We start from the raw sequence: 15,676 nt of genomic DNA on the forward strand, positions 1-15,676 counted from the left end.
CCAAGATATATCTAGATACTTAACCTACGATGGGTGGCCTGGATTAGTAAACCTGAATGACACACTTCGTTCCCGTTGCTGGTCGGCCGTGCTGAAGAGCTGTAACTCTGAGAGTAATGTGTGTGATCACATTGTGTACCTGCACTTTTTGGGTAATGCCTGAGATGCTGTTGAGCTGGGTCGTCGGCTGTTCAACCTTTCAGAGGTGAAGACCAAAGCCACATGAGGGTGTCACCCAACGGCGAACTCCTCTTGTTTTATGAGGCCCACTTTTCGTTGCAGCCCAGTTCCTGAACCGCGAGGCACAAAGACTGTGTGGGGTGGGGGCAGAGCTGAAATCTTAGTTCTGTTACAGGAGGAGGTGACTAGGTCCCGGGCAGGCAACCCCCAGAGTTCTGCACCAACCACCTTGCCGCTATTCTAACTCAGCGCAGGCTTTTGGTTTTTTCCTATATTTTTTTCAGAGAGTCACGTCTTGTACAGTAAGAGCATCAAGTGATATTTTCCTTCCTTTCAAAGGGCAAAGCAAGGGCGTAGAAAGCCACCACATGAGTGGAAAATGTTGTTAGAGTGGAAATCACGTCGTTTCTGTGGTGATGGAAATATTCTATATCTGCCGCTAATACAGTAGCTACTAACCACGCGTGGCTCTTGAGCCCTGAAGTGCAGCTGAGGAACTGAATTTTAAATTTTGTATCATTTTAATGAACTTAAATTGACACAGCCAGATGTGTGGTTCGCGTCGACCGTGTTGGATTGTTCGAGCCGGCACTAGCTCTCGCCCGTCCGAGACCCCGGGCACATCCCTCCACCTCTCCTGACTCAAGCCTCTCATCTTAAAAGTGAAGATTCTGCTTCCCCGGCCTTTTCCATAGACGCGAGAACCAAACGACAGTGCAGATATAAAAGCTCTTTGAAAATCATAAATCGAAAATCTCAAACAACATTATCAATATTATGGTGCCCCTGTCACTTTTCATAGCAAAGCTAGGAGCAGCCACTTTTTGTTGTTTGTCTCAGTCTGTTATTTCTCCTGTTTCACTGCTGATTATTTATTTTAGTGGGAATACCTCTAGAGTCTATTGCGTAAATGGGGAGAGAAAGCAAGATTCAAACAATAGGGCAAATAGGGAGAGGAAGTAAGATTAAAACAGTCCATTTTTGAACTATTTGTGGAACCTGATATTAGCTCTTAAAAAGGTTTGGAAGTGATCATTGAAGACAGATTTTTAAAAATGAGAACTTTATAAAGACAAAGTTACAAAGAGGAAAGTAAAAAAACACAAAGATCTTACCGCACAGAATAGCCGTTCTCAGAGTTTTGGTGTATCCTTCCAGGTTTCCTTTTCTTGTACATGGGTAACTTTTTAAAAAACACAATTATGGGAACTTGCTGCTTTGGCCTGTGTTTTTCACTTAAAAATGTATTGTTGATATTTTTACCTGTCAATAGATATCCATCTACTTTAAAATACCTATAGGTTTCTAGTTGCAAACATAATGACAGTTATACAGAGTTAAAAATTCAAGCATTGCATAAATATAAAACGTACAAAGAGAAACTCCCAGAATTCGCATCCCTGTGACATTATTGGGTGTATATGTCTTCATTTCTTGTACACATACGTGTGTACATACATATTGTTACTTAAAATATTTTTATAAAAACTAGATCACACTCTATATACTCAGCTTAAACTTGCTTTTTTTACTTGGTAGCATATGTTTTATATACTTATTTTATATATTATTTACTGTATTCCATACAGGTTATTTAGTCAATTTAATGGTGAGCGGATTTCAGTTTTTTGCTAACAAAAATATCATTGTGCTAATCAATATCTGTGTGTGTGTGTGTTTCTTAGTATAGATTCCTAAAAGTAAAATAGGGGTCAAAGTGTATGTACATTTAATTTTTTTGTTTGTGTTTTAAATATGTTTTTACTGATGTTTAAAAATTTATTGTTGAAAGTATTACATATGTCCCCTTTTCCCCCCTCACTGGCCCCCTCCGCCCCGTTTCCCCACCACCACACATACCCAGGCCTTCACGGCACTATTGCCTGGGCCCGCGGGCTACATGCGTATATGTTCTTATTGCTTTTATTAGAGAGGAAGGGAGAGGAGGGGGAGAGAGAGAGAAACATCGATGAGAGAGAAACACCGATCGGCTGCCTCCTGCACCCCCCCTGCTGGGGATCAAGCCCTCAACCCCGCCACGCGCCCTGACCAGGAATCAAACCGGCCACCTCTGGGTGGGGGGACAACACTCAGCCACTGGGCCACACAGGCCAGGGCTGACGTACTTATGTCCATGACCAGATCGCTCTGTAGCAAAGCGGCACTAACTCCACAGAGCATGGAAGTGTCTTCAAAACGGATAGTGCCAAACGCATTTAGGGAAAAGAAGTTTTATCGTTGTTAGTGGTTTCTCTCCGTGTTAACCCTCGCTTGAAATTCCACTGGGTGAGCTGATGCGTATTCGCCCCTGGGGAGCTGTAGGCCTCCCCTTCTGCCTGCAGTACCTTGGTGAAACCCGCCGCCTTTTCTTCCGTCTCTATTCCCGCATCTGTAGATCACTTCTTTCTCCCTTATTTTCATCTCCTCTGTTCCCCTAAAAGGTCGGGGAACAGGAAGGCTGGTGACTCCGGAGCTCCTTGGCGTAGCACGTAGAACACAGGGTTTAGTGACTAAGACGCACGAGGCCGGTGGTCGGCGCCCGGCCTTCCCCGGGATTCGTTCAACGTTCCATGACTAATGTGGCAGGTGGTTGTGCAGCTTTGAGCACATTTCATGTAAACACCCCTCTCTGTTTTCCGCTTCGTCGTCTCTGGAGCTTGTTCTGTGTAGATACTCAGTGTGTGGTATGAGCTTTAGGAGAAGGTGGTTGTCTTGCGTCTTGGGTTGCCCGAGCCCTTTCAGTCAAGAGTATTTCTTGGGCTCCGACTACACACACATATTGGATTTTAAACTGAATTTAGGAAGGATTTCTATCACTAGAGAGAATTAGCAATAAAACAAATGGCAATATAACCATGTGGAATAAAAAACAAACCAACCTGTGTCTTGAAAGAAGCCGATGTGGGTTAGGTAGAACCTTGGAGAGCTTCCTAGAAGTTGGCTGCTTACCCGGATTTCGAAGGGGGTGGGATTTTGCAGCCTGGGCGCACCGGCAGGGCGTGCTTTCTAAGTGAGAGCGGGAGGGGGCGTGCGAAACACCTGAGTGGAAGGTTAGGCGCCAGCTGCTTCGTGGAAATGCAGGCGGCTTCCTCTGATTGCAGACCACCTGACCCGGGGAGGAACGCAGGTGGCGCCGAGAGAGAGGAAGTAAGAGAAGAAGAGAGAAATACCCTCAGTGTATAAATATAATGAATAGTGAATATTTCTGCCCAAGAGTAGTTCAGAAACACCATCAATTTAGTGTTCCTCTGACTCCTAAGAGGCCTGATGACCCCCGGCCGCTGAGACACTGTTGGGATGAACTGGTCGCAGGCCAGCCCCTGTGCTCTTGGTCATCTCCCCAAATGTCACCTGTATTCTTGTTCTCCTTCTGGCCCAGGATTACCAACCCACGCTCCGCTGCATCTCTTGTCTCCTTTCTGAGCCTTCAGCTGCATTGTCCCGCTGTCCCTCGGGGACCTCGCTCACCTGGCACACGCCCAGCCGTGGACCCGTCTTTTTTCTTTGCTTCTGTACGTTCGATATTGGGGCTGCCGAGACCTGCTGGAGAAAATTACTGTACAGACAGGTATCGACACATGTATAGTTGCCGGCCTCGCTCGGACCTTAAGCCTGCGGACATTCCTGCTCTGCTCCCCTCGGCTGCCCTCTCTTATCTTGCAGAACATCCAGTTCATGTTCTTTCCACTAAACTCGTATTTCTACCCTGTCCCCTCTCTCCTGCATCACCTGCCTCCCTTCTCAGAGAAATACTTCCCTTGCCCTGAACCGCAGTTCCTGCCAGCACATCTAGGCCCTGAGTCACCCCTTCTCCCCTCCTCCTTTCCTGTCACCATAGAAGATGTGCGTGCCCTCTTCTGTGAGGTCAGTGCCCCCCACCCTGCATGGATCGCACCCCTTCCACCCCCCCAGGAACACTGATCGCTCAGTTGCTTTGTTCTTCCGAATCTTCAGCCTGGCCCCCCGTCACCCAATCCCTTCCCTGTGGCATTCGCATCTCATAGTGGACCCCTGGTGGTCCATCTGACTGGCATCCCTCCCTCCAGTCTGGTCAGATGGTCACGCTGGGAGCCCTGATTTAAATACAAGATGCTCCTCCTCTGTGGCCGCTGCTGACCGGTCCAGGAGTGGACACCTGACTCAGGCTGGAGCAATCCCAGTTCTTTACCAGGATTTTTATATCAGAAAAATCATTTCTCTCTCTCGGCAACTGAAACGCAGAATGTGTGTGTGTTGGAACCGCCGTGTCCTGCGGTGTTCTGGGGGAGCACCCCCATAGCGCTCACCTGGGCGGAGCCCCCCTGTTCCAGTGCCCGGTCCCAGCTCCCAGCTTGGATCCCAGCGTGGACGCCCTGCGAGATGCCACGTCAGCTTCTCGTAGGGGCCAGTCCCCCGCGCTGCCCTCCCGACCTCCCGGATGGCTCTCCCTTGGGCTCCGGCCACCCCTGCGCCCCACGCTCAGTTATTTCATCATCTGTCTGGGTGCCCAGCGGTCCCGGGGGTCCCAGGAGGGAGGGGAGCACATCTGCCTTTTCATCGCCGCGGCCCCTGAAGGAGGGAGCTGCGCTCGGCCCGGGCGAGGTGAGGAGGAAGATGGTACTTGGAACCAAGCCTGCGTGTAAATATTCTTTCTTTCGAAAGGAGACAGCTCTGAATGGGAGCCCTGGAGAGGACCGTGCGTGAGAACCAAGTCCTTTTGGCATTTTCTGTCGCGTAGTTTTGTCAGACCATGAAATCTTTCAGTGCCTCATATTTTGACTGGAACTGCATACCTCAGTATTCGTACGGGAAAATAGCACTCAAGCCATTTTCAGAATAGCAAACCTCTTGGGGGGGAAGAGGGAAGCCTTAAAAAAAAAAACCAGAATAGCCCTGGCCTGTGTGGCTCAGTGGTTAGAGCATCTCACCCCCCCCCCCACCCCCCACCCCCACCCCTCAACTCCCCCCCCACCCCGCACCAAAGGGTGGTGGGTTTGCTTCCCGGTCAAGGGCACACACCTGTGTTGCAGGTTCACTCCCTGCCCCCCCTCCATCAGGTTGGGTGCAGGAGGCAGCCAGTAGCAACCAGTGGATGTGTCTCTCACATCAATCTCTCTCTCTCTCCCTCTCCCCTCCCCTCTCATCCCCTTCCTTCCCCTCCTCCTGAAAAGCAATGGAAAAAATATACAAAAACTGAGAATAAACACAGGCCTAACAGAATGGGCCGCTTCTCTGTGCTGTCCCTGTCTGGATGGCAGGTCCGTTCTTGTTTATCTGCACTGAAGAATGCGGGGAGGGCTGGTTTCCTCGTCGCAGGGCGCGCCTCCCCCCCCCCCCCCCCCCCCCGGGTCTGCCTGCCTCCCTCCCCCCACTGTCCCTCGTGGGCGCTCCAGGCTCACTGCTTCACTTTGCCCCGAGAGAGAATCGGGGCTGTGACCCAGGGCGGCCACAGCTACTGGTCGCTTAGCTCGGCCCAGCTTTAAAGCACCCACAGTCTCTTCGAGGGGCTTTTGCACTCTTGGTTCTCAGGCCCCGCCGCTATGGCTTATAATTATTTTGGTAAGATGCCAGCTCGCTTTGAGTTCTGGTTGAAGATTTTCATTTATTCACTTCTTGGCTTTGGGGAAAATAAGGTTCTTTCTTCATTGGGCCCTAGCGCACCTGTTTAACTCTGAATTCACAAGCTGTCCGTCCGCCTCTCCAGCAGCTCAGCCGGCCTTCTCGGCTTAGATCTAGCTCTTGCTTGCCCTTGGTGGTTACGTCTCCTGTACTCATGGTCAAGATGAAGGCTCTTCTGTCCTATCTTTTTTCCCCCCCTTCTATTGGTTTGCTCACAACCATATGTTCCCTTTGCAAAAATGTATGCCACAAGGAGATACGGTTTAGCATTAATTATTTAATCACCTTAGAGAAAAGGATCCCTAAAGTTGTAACTCTTCGTAAGTTAAACATTTAAGTCATTTCAAATAAAGTCACGATTGGGTTGGAGGAGTCTGGTGTGTAAGGGGAAGCTTGGCTAAATAATTTCGAGATTAATCTGGAAAAATAAATATGTGATAGGAGCATAGAGAAGTTTGAGGAAGAAGGTTTCCGAGTGAGGGCGTAATCTTACTCCTGGCACCAGACTAGGCTCCTTGGCTGAACCCTTGACTTCCCCCATTAGATTATTTTCCATCCTCTTACGGCCAGTGTGGTTCTAACCCGCGTATCCGAGCACCCTGCTGCGGGACTGAGCTGTGCGTGGGTTACCTCGCCCCCAGGATAAGTACAGGTGCGTTTTGAAGGCCTCGCGTGGTCTCACCCGAGATGCGTCTCCAGTCTCAGCTCCTGCACACACACGCCTCTTCCCCTCTGCGCTCCGGGCGGAATGACACGCTCCCTCTTCCCTTTCACTCCACATCTTTTCAATGTGCTTTCTGCTCGGCCACACGACATCACGCCCTCCAGAGACCGTTTCCTCATTTCCAAGTCCAGGTTTGAGGCCCCTTAGCCCCCCGTGCGCATCTGGCGTACGTGTTGCACTGTGTCGTCAGTCACTGCCTGGTGACCCCTCTCCATCCCCCGCCAGCCTGCAAGTACCGTGAGGACAGGGGCCAGGGGTGCCTGGTTCACACTTTTTACATGCAGGCGCCCAGTGAACACTGGCCAAGTGGAGTAATTATAAGGCTCTAAGAATGGAAACAATGTTTTATAAGAACAGACAAGTTGATGGAACTGAAAAGGCAGCCCAGAAGGAGACTATTACATGTATAAAATTTTAATAAGAAACAAAGTATGCATCATAAATCCAAAGAGTAAGGAGTATTTATTTGATAAATAGTATCTTTAAAAAAAAAAAGAAAGCTGTCGTCACTGAGGACATGGTGCGTGTGCACTCTCGTGCGTTGGTGAGGACCAGCATCAGTTGACAGAGTTCTTTCTGAAACCGTTTGCCTGTGTCTGTATCAGTACCAAGGGGTCATGCACATTGATTCAGTAATTCTACTTCTGTGAATCTGGGTTAAGGTAACTTTTTAGATAAAGATAAAGCTTTAAAAGTTGGTCATCAATGTGTTTAATTATGGCAAAAATTAGAAATAGTCTAAATATCCAGCAGTAGGAAAATAATTAAATGATGGTGTATCCAACTGATAAAATAATACATACCTGTTAAAAATGAAAAGAGCAACATCTGGAAAGAGATTGTCACAATAATAATATTAGCAAAAGTCTCATGTCCAGAATATATAAATACTCCTACCTATCCCACTCCCCAACCCCCCCAAAAAAGCCCAATTTAAAAAAATAGACACTTAAAAAGATAACCAAATGATCGATAAACATTTAAAAGTCCACAACATCATTGCACATCAGGGAAATGCAATCTAAGGTAGCCTGGCCCGGCGTGGCTCAGTGGTTGAGCGTCGACCTAGGATCCAGGCGATCGGGGTTGGATTCCCGGTCAGGGCACATGCCCGGGTTGTGGGCTCGATCCCCAGTCGGGGGCGTGCAGGAGGCAGCCGATCAATGACTCTCTCATCATTGATGTTTCTCTCTCTGTCTCCCTCTCCCTTCCTCTCTCTGAAATCAATAAAGATATATTTAAAAAATTTAAAAAATTAAAAACCACAAGATAGCATTATACATTCATCAGAGTCACTCAAATTAAAACAACCCACAGAAATCGGGTGTTGGCGAGGATATGAAACTCCCTGTTGCCAGGGGGAGCATAAGTTAATCCAGTCACTTTGGAAAACTCTTCTGCAGTATTTTTTTCAAAGCCAAATATACACCTCCCCTACGACCCAGCGCTTCTCCTAGGTATACACTCGGGAGAAATGAGTTCATGTGTCTTATCAAAAGGCATACACAAGGTTATTTAAGTGGCTATATTCAAACGAGCCCCGGACTGGAAACAGCCCACATGTTCATCGACAGGAGGATGGATTAATAAATTGAGACATATTCCTGTGTGGAATATTGGGCAGCAGCCACAAAAGCGCAAACTAGCGATGCTTCTCCCCGACGTGAGGTTGAACAAAAAGACAGACCACAGGAGTACGTACTGAATGGTCCGATTTATATGACGCAAGAGCAGGCAAATTAATCGGTAGTGATAGAAGTCAGCATAGTGGTTGCCCGGGTGGGAGAACTGACTGGGAATGGGCACAGGGAGCCCTCTGGGGTGATGAAAAATTTGTCTGTGTTAACCCAGAGCAGGGCTACATAGGCCTAGGCCCACGTCCACATCCAACAAACTGTGTATCTTCCTATGCCTGTATTCCTGTAGATGTCTCACTGATTTTTTAAAAATTGGGGAGGTGAGGGGAATGACACACGGCCTTGGACCCGTCACTCCGTTCTCCTAAGCTTCCGTATTCTCATCGGTAAATCATCGTAGTACTGAACTTGCAGGTTTGTTGTTAGAATAACACAGGGTCAGTGTGCAGTGAATGGCAGGTGGTTGTCAACTGGAAATATTTTTAAATGCTGATGATATGTGAGTTATTTATAAATTGACTCTGTGTGGTTGGTGAACTATAAGACGAACAGAACTCGCTTATACATTGAGAAAATTTACGAAATATATTCAGTGGATTCAATGGCTTCGGTTGGTGGGAGTTGTTTTGATCTTATTTTTAGTTTACAAAAATGTTTTTATGAGCCTTGCTTTCATCATGAAAACATATGACTCTTACTGTAAACATTTAGAAGGTTTCAGTCCATCATCAGCTCAGTGTGAACCGACGGTTAGTGCGAACCCCCAAATATCGATTCTCTTTTCGGTTGGATTAATTGAAGAGGAGTAACTACCACAAAGGAAGTGATACCGATTCCGTTTTAGGTGCCGCCAGGCTAACGGGATGTGAATAGTCTAGAATGTGGTCAGAAGAAGCGTGGCCGGGATGGTAAATAGACTTGGGAGAAGGCTGAGAGAACGGGCCGTGCTTCTCTCGGGGAAGAAGTACTCAGAGGGATCCGGTGGCAGCTTTCAGGTTAGAAGGGCATTCACGTGGTAGGGAGCCTGTCGTGCGCTCCGTGGTCCCCGGCAGAACCAGCATCGGAAGGCAGAAGCCGCTCCAGGAAACCGGTTTCGGGGCTGCGTCAGGAAACTGGCAGCGCCGTTCGCGCGCTCGTTCGAGACGCTGGTTACGTGCTTCTCCGTGGTGGGCACTCTGAAAGCACAGAGTTCACAGAACAAGCAGGCACGGTCCTTTCGGGGAGCCTACGTGGCGAGGAAGGAGGCTCTGACAACAGTAACACGATGTTTCAGGGCCGCGATACCAGTACGAGCCTTATGAGAGCCCCGAAGAGGAAACATTCTCTTTTGCAGGAAACTGGAGGAGGTAACGTTTTCATGGAATAGTGAGCGATGGATTAATCACTGTTTGCCAGACAGCCAGGCCGAGAGTGGTATCGGGGGGGAAACAAAACAAAAAAAAACCCCGAAAAACACAGAGCTGTGTTTAATGAACCTGTCAGAGTATATTTGGGACAGGCGTGTTCAGGACTTTGTCCTTGTGTAGGCAGTCGGAAGAGATTTAGGAAAGGGAAGAGTGCGCGTGTGAGTTGGGGCGGGGCGGGGGGGTGGACCTACAGCCACAGCGTGTAAAACAGACCCGATGGGAGGAGACTGGGGGCGCGGTGCTACTTAGGGATTCCCCGTCTCTCTCGGTGGCAGGTGAGGGGGGCTGAGGAATCTAGGGATGGAGTTAGAAGGTCTGACCGCCTGTGACTCATTCCTACGGTCCACTCAGGAGGTCTTGACGACACGTTGGTTCGTTGTTTGGATGTTGAGAAGAGAGAACTGAGGGTGATTCACAGGTTGCTAGCTTGGTAAACTAGGGGCCCGCCGATCCTGACCTTACCCACAGGTACCTTCTGATCACGGTTGTGGGGACAGAGGAGCAGACACCTTCCCTTGGCTGTCACCTCCCTGAGGACAGGAACCGCATCTGCGTGCTCCCAGGGTCTGGGACGGTGAATGAATGAACTATTTGCCATCCTCCCAAAGTCGTCTCCTAATTTTGATGGCAGTTCTTAGACTTCTGGTTTTTTGTGTGTGGTTCTTGTTTTGTTTTGTTTTGTTTTTAAATATATCTTTACTGATTTCAGAAAGAGGAAGGGAAAGAGAGAGAGAGAAACATCAATGATGAGAGTCATTGATCGGCTGCCTCCTGCACGCCCCCCGCTGGGGATGAGCCCGCAACCCGGGCATGTGCCCTGACCGGGAATCGAACCTCGATCTCCTGGATCCTAGGTTGATGCTCAACCTCTGAGCCCCACCAGCCAGGCTAGACTTCTGTTTTTTTATATTTAATTAGTGTTAAGCAGGTTAAACATGATACCACATATTATTAATTTTTGGAGAAGTTGACTCATTTGGAGAAGCTGACTCATTTGTTGAAGTGGTTGTTCAATAAACACTTATCAAGCGCCCACTTTATGCCAGGCACCATTCCTGGCTCTGGAGAAAACAAACAAAAAAAGACAAAAAGTAAACACTACAGGTAAAAATCCATTCTTTCATGACGTTTGTTTTTTTAAAAAATATATATATGTTTTTATTGATTTGAGAGGGAGAGGGAGAGAGAGAAACATCCATCGGCTGCCTCCTGCATGCCCTTACTGGGCATCGAGCCCGCAGCCCGGGCATGTGCCCTGACCCAGAATTGAACCTGCGACACCCAACCAACTGAGCCACACCGGCCAGAGCTCCTTCATGGAGTTTTTATTCGGGGGCGGGGGGAGGAGACAGGCAGTAAAAGAACACTAAAGAAGCACATAATACAGCGCCGTAGATGGAGACACGTGCTGTGGGACAGGAGCCCAGAGGGGGGACAGGGGTGTGGTTGGCAGTTTTGTGTAGATGGTGAGGTAAAGCCCCACTAAGAAGGGGACACCGGACAGAAGTGAGGACGTGAGCCGTGCAGTTATGTTAAGCCGCTAACTAATGTAGGAGGAGAGAATTCCAAGGGGAATACAGTGCTGGTGCAAAGCCCTGTCAGGTGGGAACTCGCGTGGTGTGTTTAGAAGAACAGGGAGACGCCGGGGAGGCTGGAGGCCAGCGAGCGAGGGGGGCCGAGAGAGATGCTGGCCTAGATGCGGGTGCACCGGAGTCGGGAGGGCCGATGGAAAGATCTGGCATTTTCCTGAACGCCTTGGAGAGCTGGAGCAGAGGAATGACGGGGTCTGGCTTCCATAGGAACAGAGCCACCCCGGCTGCTGTTTAGAGACCTACGCTGAAGAGGAAGCAAGGGCGGAGGCCGCGAAAGCGTGCGGGAACCACGTAGCAACCCGGGGGCACACGAGGTGGTCGCGTGGACGGAACAGCAGCACGGTGGTGAGGGGTCGGGCCTGGAAATAGTCTGAAGACCGGCGGTGCAGAGAGCAGGCCGAGCGGGCTTGCGGGCGACAGTCGGGAGCTCAGTTTGAAACACCCAGCAGGCATCCGAGGGCAGAGGCCTAGTGGCGGCCGGATGTTCGGTTCTGAGGTTCAGGGGAGAGGTCCAGGCCGGAGGTAGAAGTTCAGCGCAGAGGGAGCTTGTCATTGAGTGCGCAGTCGACGATTTGAGCACCGGGGACTCGGGGGAGCGCTATACTCAGCTCGGCTTGAGAATCGTGTAAAGCTCCCGTGGGAAGAGTTGAGGTTATGTTTTGTAGGCGCAGAAACATTTTATAGATCGGGTCCATTAAGCTGCTAACTTGCACCCAAGTTAAAAGCTATTTGCATTTTAAACGTCAGTGGATTCTTAAATGATATATAATAACTTCTATTTTTTACATTCACTTTTTAGTTTTACTTCAGAATAAAATATGCCTCTTTCTCAAGTCAGTAGAATTAGCGAAACTGACAAAATTTTAATGCAGCTGCATTTACTCTAAACATCGATTCCTGTCTTAGCTTGCCATGCCCTTCTCACGAGTGCGCAGTCACAGGCTGAGGTCATTTTAACAAATACAAAATATAATTAGGAAATAATGTAGAATATACCAGACTTAATTCCTGGTTTATAGAAAAACAGCTCTGATTGGGAGCTATGAGACATATTTAAGCATTTTTTATAGCTAAAGACTTCCTAATATATAACTACTGACATTCTACTTACTAGACCATTATTTTCAGTACCCTGAATGTTATTTATTCCAATAAGAAATTATGGAAAATAGCCGTCTTGATACAGTGGCATGAAATGGGGATTTCTCTGTTAGTGAAATCTTGCCCTTTTTTAATATTTAGTTTTACATGCACAATTAGCTTTTATTAAGTGTATTTGTAGAAAGAATTTGGCCGTGCCTGCAGCTGGGGCGGTTGGCCTCAGGAACCATCTGAAAAAGACAAGTACGGAGCTGCCGTTGGTGGAAGGGTGGAACTTTATTCATTCTTCTAAGAAACGTTTATGGAGGCCCTGCTATGTTTCACGCATTTCATTTAATCTAATAGCTGTTAGAGGTAGAGACACGAAAGAAAGTCCGGAAGACAGTGGAACACACGTCTAAATCAAGTCCCTCTTGATTTAGAGGGACACAGAGTCAAGAAGCACAGGAGGCTGCCGCAGAGAGTCCTACTCAGCTCCTCTCTGACAAAGTGACAGGAGCCGAAGCCCCTCTAAACACTATGTGACAAGCACTTTATATGTATTAACTCTGAGCAACAACCCTCCTGAGACAGGTACTCAGTTATCTCCATTTTGCACTTGGGGAAACTGAGACAAAGGAGGTGTAACTTACTTAAGATCACACAGCTCATGAGTGGCAGAGCCAGCATTTGATCTAGGTATCGCTTGTTTGGAAACCGCCTCCCTCCCAGGCTGTGTGCTGAGTGCCGTACATACATTCATCTGAAGAATCCTGTAACCCCACCTAGACAGTAGTAACTTCTGTTTATACCCAAGGCTGCAGAGCTTAGCAAGGCCATTGCCCACAGTCACACAGCTAGCGAGCGGCTGAGCCAAGGCCCAGCGTCTCTGCAGTTGCCTTGCCTTACCTGAAAAAGGTGAGGAGATGGTGGAAGATGCCTCGCACTTGTGTGTAATGGCAAAGGCGTGCCTAGTTACCTGTCGGGCAGTTCGACTTTCAGGAAAAGAAAGTGGCAGGTGAGGCCCGGCCGGGCGTGGCTCAGCAGTTGAGCGTCGACCTAGGATTCAGGCGATCAGGGTTCGAGTCCCGGTCAGGGCACATGCCCGGGTGGTGGGCTCGATCAGTGACTCTCTCATCATTGATGTTTCTGTCTCTCTCTCTCCCTCATCTTTCCTCTCTCTGAAATCAATAAAGATCTATTTTTAAAAAAAGTAGCAGGTCAGTATGAACTTGTCTAAATATCTGTGTAAGAATGACATGTAAACCTAAGTTCAAGTACCGCAACATAAGTGTGTAGAAAAGTAATCAAATTCTCTGGGGCACAAATTGAGTTAATAAATACAACACAGTATTTTTTCCGCACATAGTTCGGTTATTACTTTGCGTTGCATTAATAATTACATTGTTTTCACCTTGTTTATTTAGATTTGAGCATGTGTTACTTTGTAATCGATACTAAGCCTTCATTTTTCAAAACAAGTTAGTGGAAGCCTCTTTAAACATATATTTTAATGGGATTATTATTTCATTATGTGAAAGCACGTAATGCTCTGTCAGCATGGGTTCTCCTAAGTAGTGTTCACAAATCAGAACAAAAGTGAAATAAATTCCTTTTTTGAGCATTTATCTGGGTACCATTAGTAGAGGGTATTTTTCATAGGCTTCCTGCAGCTAAGCCTCAGCATGGCCTAACACAGCAAAAAATATCAAAAAGCTGTTTCTTTTTCCTCCAAGTGAATATTATGTGCTTTGAAAAAAATGTCATTCTCTTAGCAGAATTTTGAAAGCATTTTTCTGATTGGAATAGCACATTATGAAAATTGCTTCTTAGTACTGTGCTGAATTCTGTTTTCTTTTTAATCTGCGACACTGTTTCTTCTGTTGATCACAAGTCAGTAATATATTTATAAAAACCTCACCTTTCCCTTTTTTTTGCATTCACATACCTCATGCATCACTTAAAACCTTTTAATTTTGCTGTGGAAAAATCAGAAAGTGCATGTTAGGAAAAGAAAAAAAACTGTAATTACTCCACTTAGTGATAATCATTCTTAATATGTTGTATTTATCTGCCCATACTATTTTTCTACATATAAATGCAGCTATTATAAGTAAGATAAGTGCCTACATGATTTTAAAAAATAAAAATGGATTCATACCATAAATAAGTACAAAGGTTTCTTTCACTTACTGTTTTTTAAAACATTTTTAGGTCAATAGATAGTGACTCTGTAGCATTATTTCTGTCAGCTTCATGCTCCACTGTATTTCAAAGTCATGTTTTCAGCCATCCCCACTTTCATCCAGTGATAGCAGCTCCTGGGGGGGCCTATGCTTTTAGATATTTTTAATATTATATTTAATGATAATTGTATTGTGATAAATGCCCTTTTCAATGGATGCAGGAATTTTGCTTTGATTTAAGTGTTAATGCTTTCTCTCCTCACCCCAGTTATTCAGAACACAGTTGAGGCGAAAAGTAAAATCAATTTCATGCAAAAGCTAAAATAGATATTGTAAGTAAGTGATTCACTTTCTCATAGGAGACTGACTGTCTCAGGCCTTCCCTGGTGCTCTTTTCCCCTCTAATGTAGGTATGACTCTAGGGCTAAGCTTCAATTACCTGAAAAAATTGATGCTATCTTATTAAAATGACTGAACCTATTAGGTCAGCTCTTTTATTCTTGGAAGAAATGTTTACTTGATTAACGATAAGGGGGGTGGAGAGACCTTTTATAATAGGTCCTGTGCCGGTCATTTTTATTTATTTATTCCATTGTGTCTGTGCCTCTGTCTCTTTCCTTATTTCCCCATTTGTTTAAACAACGTGAGACTCAAGTTCCCCCTCCTAGCAAGTGTGAGAACTGGGGTCCTGCCTCAGGGATGACTTGCAGAGAGCTCCTGTTTCTAGGATTCGTGCAGAGGTGTATAGGTAATTCAACGTGGAAAAACATAATTTTGGATTTGGGCACATGATTTTATCCATTTGTTTGAAAATGGGTATGTCTGATGTTCCGATAAATACCTGCCCAACAAAAGGGAGTGAAAGTGCCCTGAGAAGACCTTACTCGAAAATGCCGACTCTCTCTGCTCCCCTGTCCCAGTGCCTGCTCAGCTTCTCCCTCTTAGTTGGCTCTTGCTTGCTACTATTTCCAGATCTCATTTTAAAAGTAAATGTTTTGTAGTTTATTTTGGCATCTGCCATTGCATTTCTTTTCCCCTCCATCATTTCCATTTTCATTCCTGACTGACTTTCTCCTGTCCGTGTGGGACTGAGGAGGTGTAGCTCGGGGTGTCCTGAGCTTGGCGTCAGACCTGAGGTGTGCGTCCTGACTTCGTCATTTACTGATAGGGGGGCTTCTGGCACGTTTACCCAGCTGGTGCATGCCTCAGTTTCCACAGCGGTAAAACAGGAATATAATAATGCAGAATCAACAGAACCAGTAATGCAGAAGAC

General features: G+C 46.9%; 1 protein-coding gene across 1 annotated transcript in view; it reads left to right on the forward strand.

Moving 5' to 3' along the window:
• The window catches only part of MYO1D (myosin ID), a gene marked incomplete at its 5' end in the record, with an annotated part of 245,060 nt that overhangs the window by 23,085 nt on the left and 206,299 nt on the right, over positions 1 to 15,676 (forward strand). The window lies entirely within an intron of this gene.

The sequence above is a fragment of the Miniopterus schreibersii genome (genome assembly GCF_964146895.1).
Source record: "Miniopterus schreibersii genome assembly, chromosome: 16".
Lineage (NCBI taxonomy): Eukaryota > Metazoa > Chordata > Mammalia > Chiroptera > Miniopteridae > Miniopterus > Miniopterus schreibersii.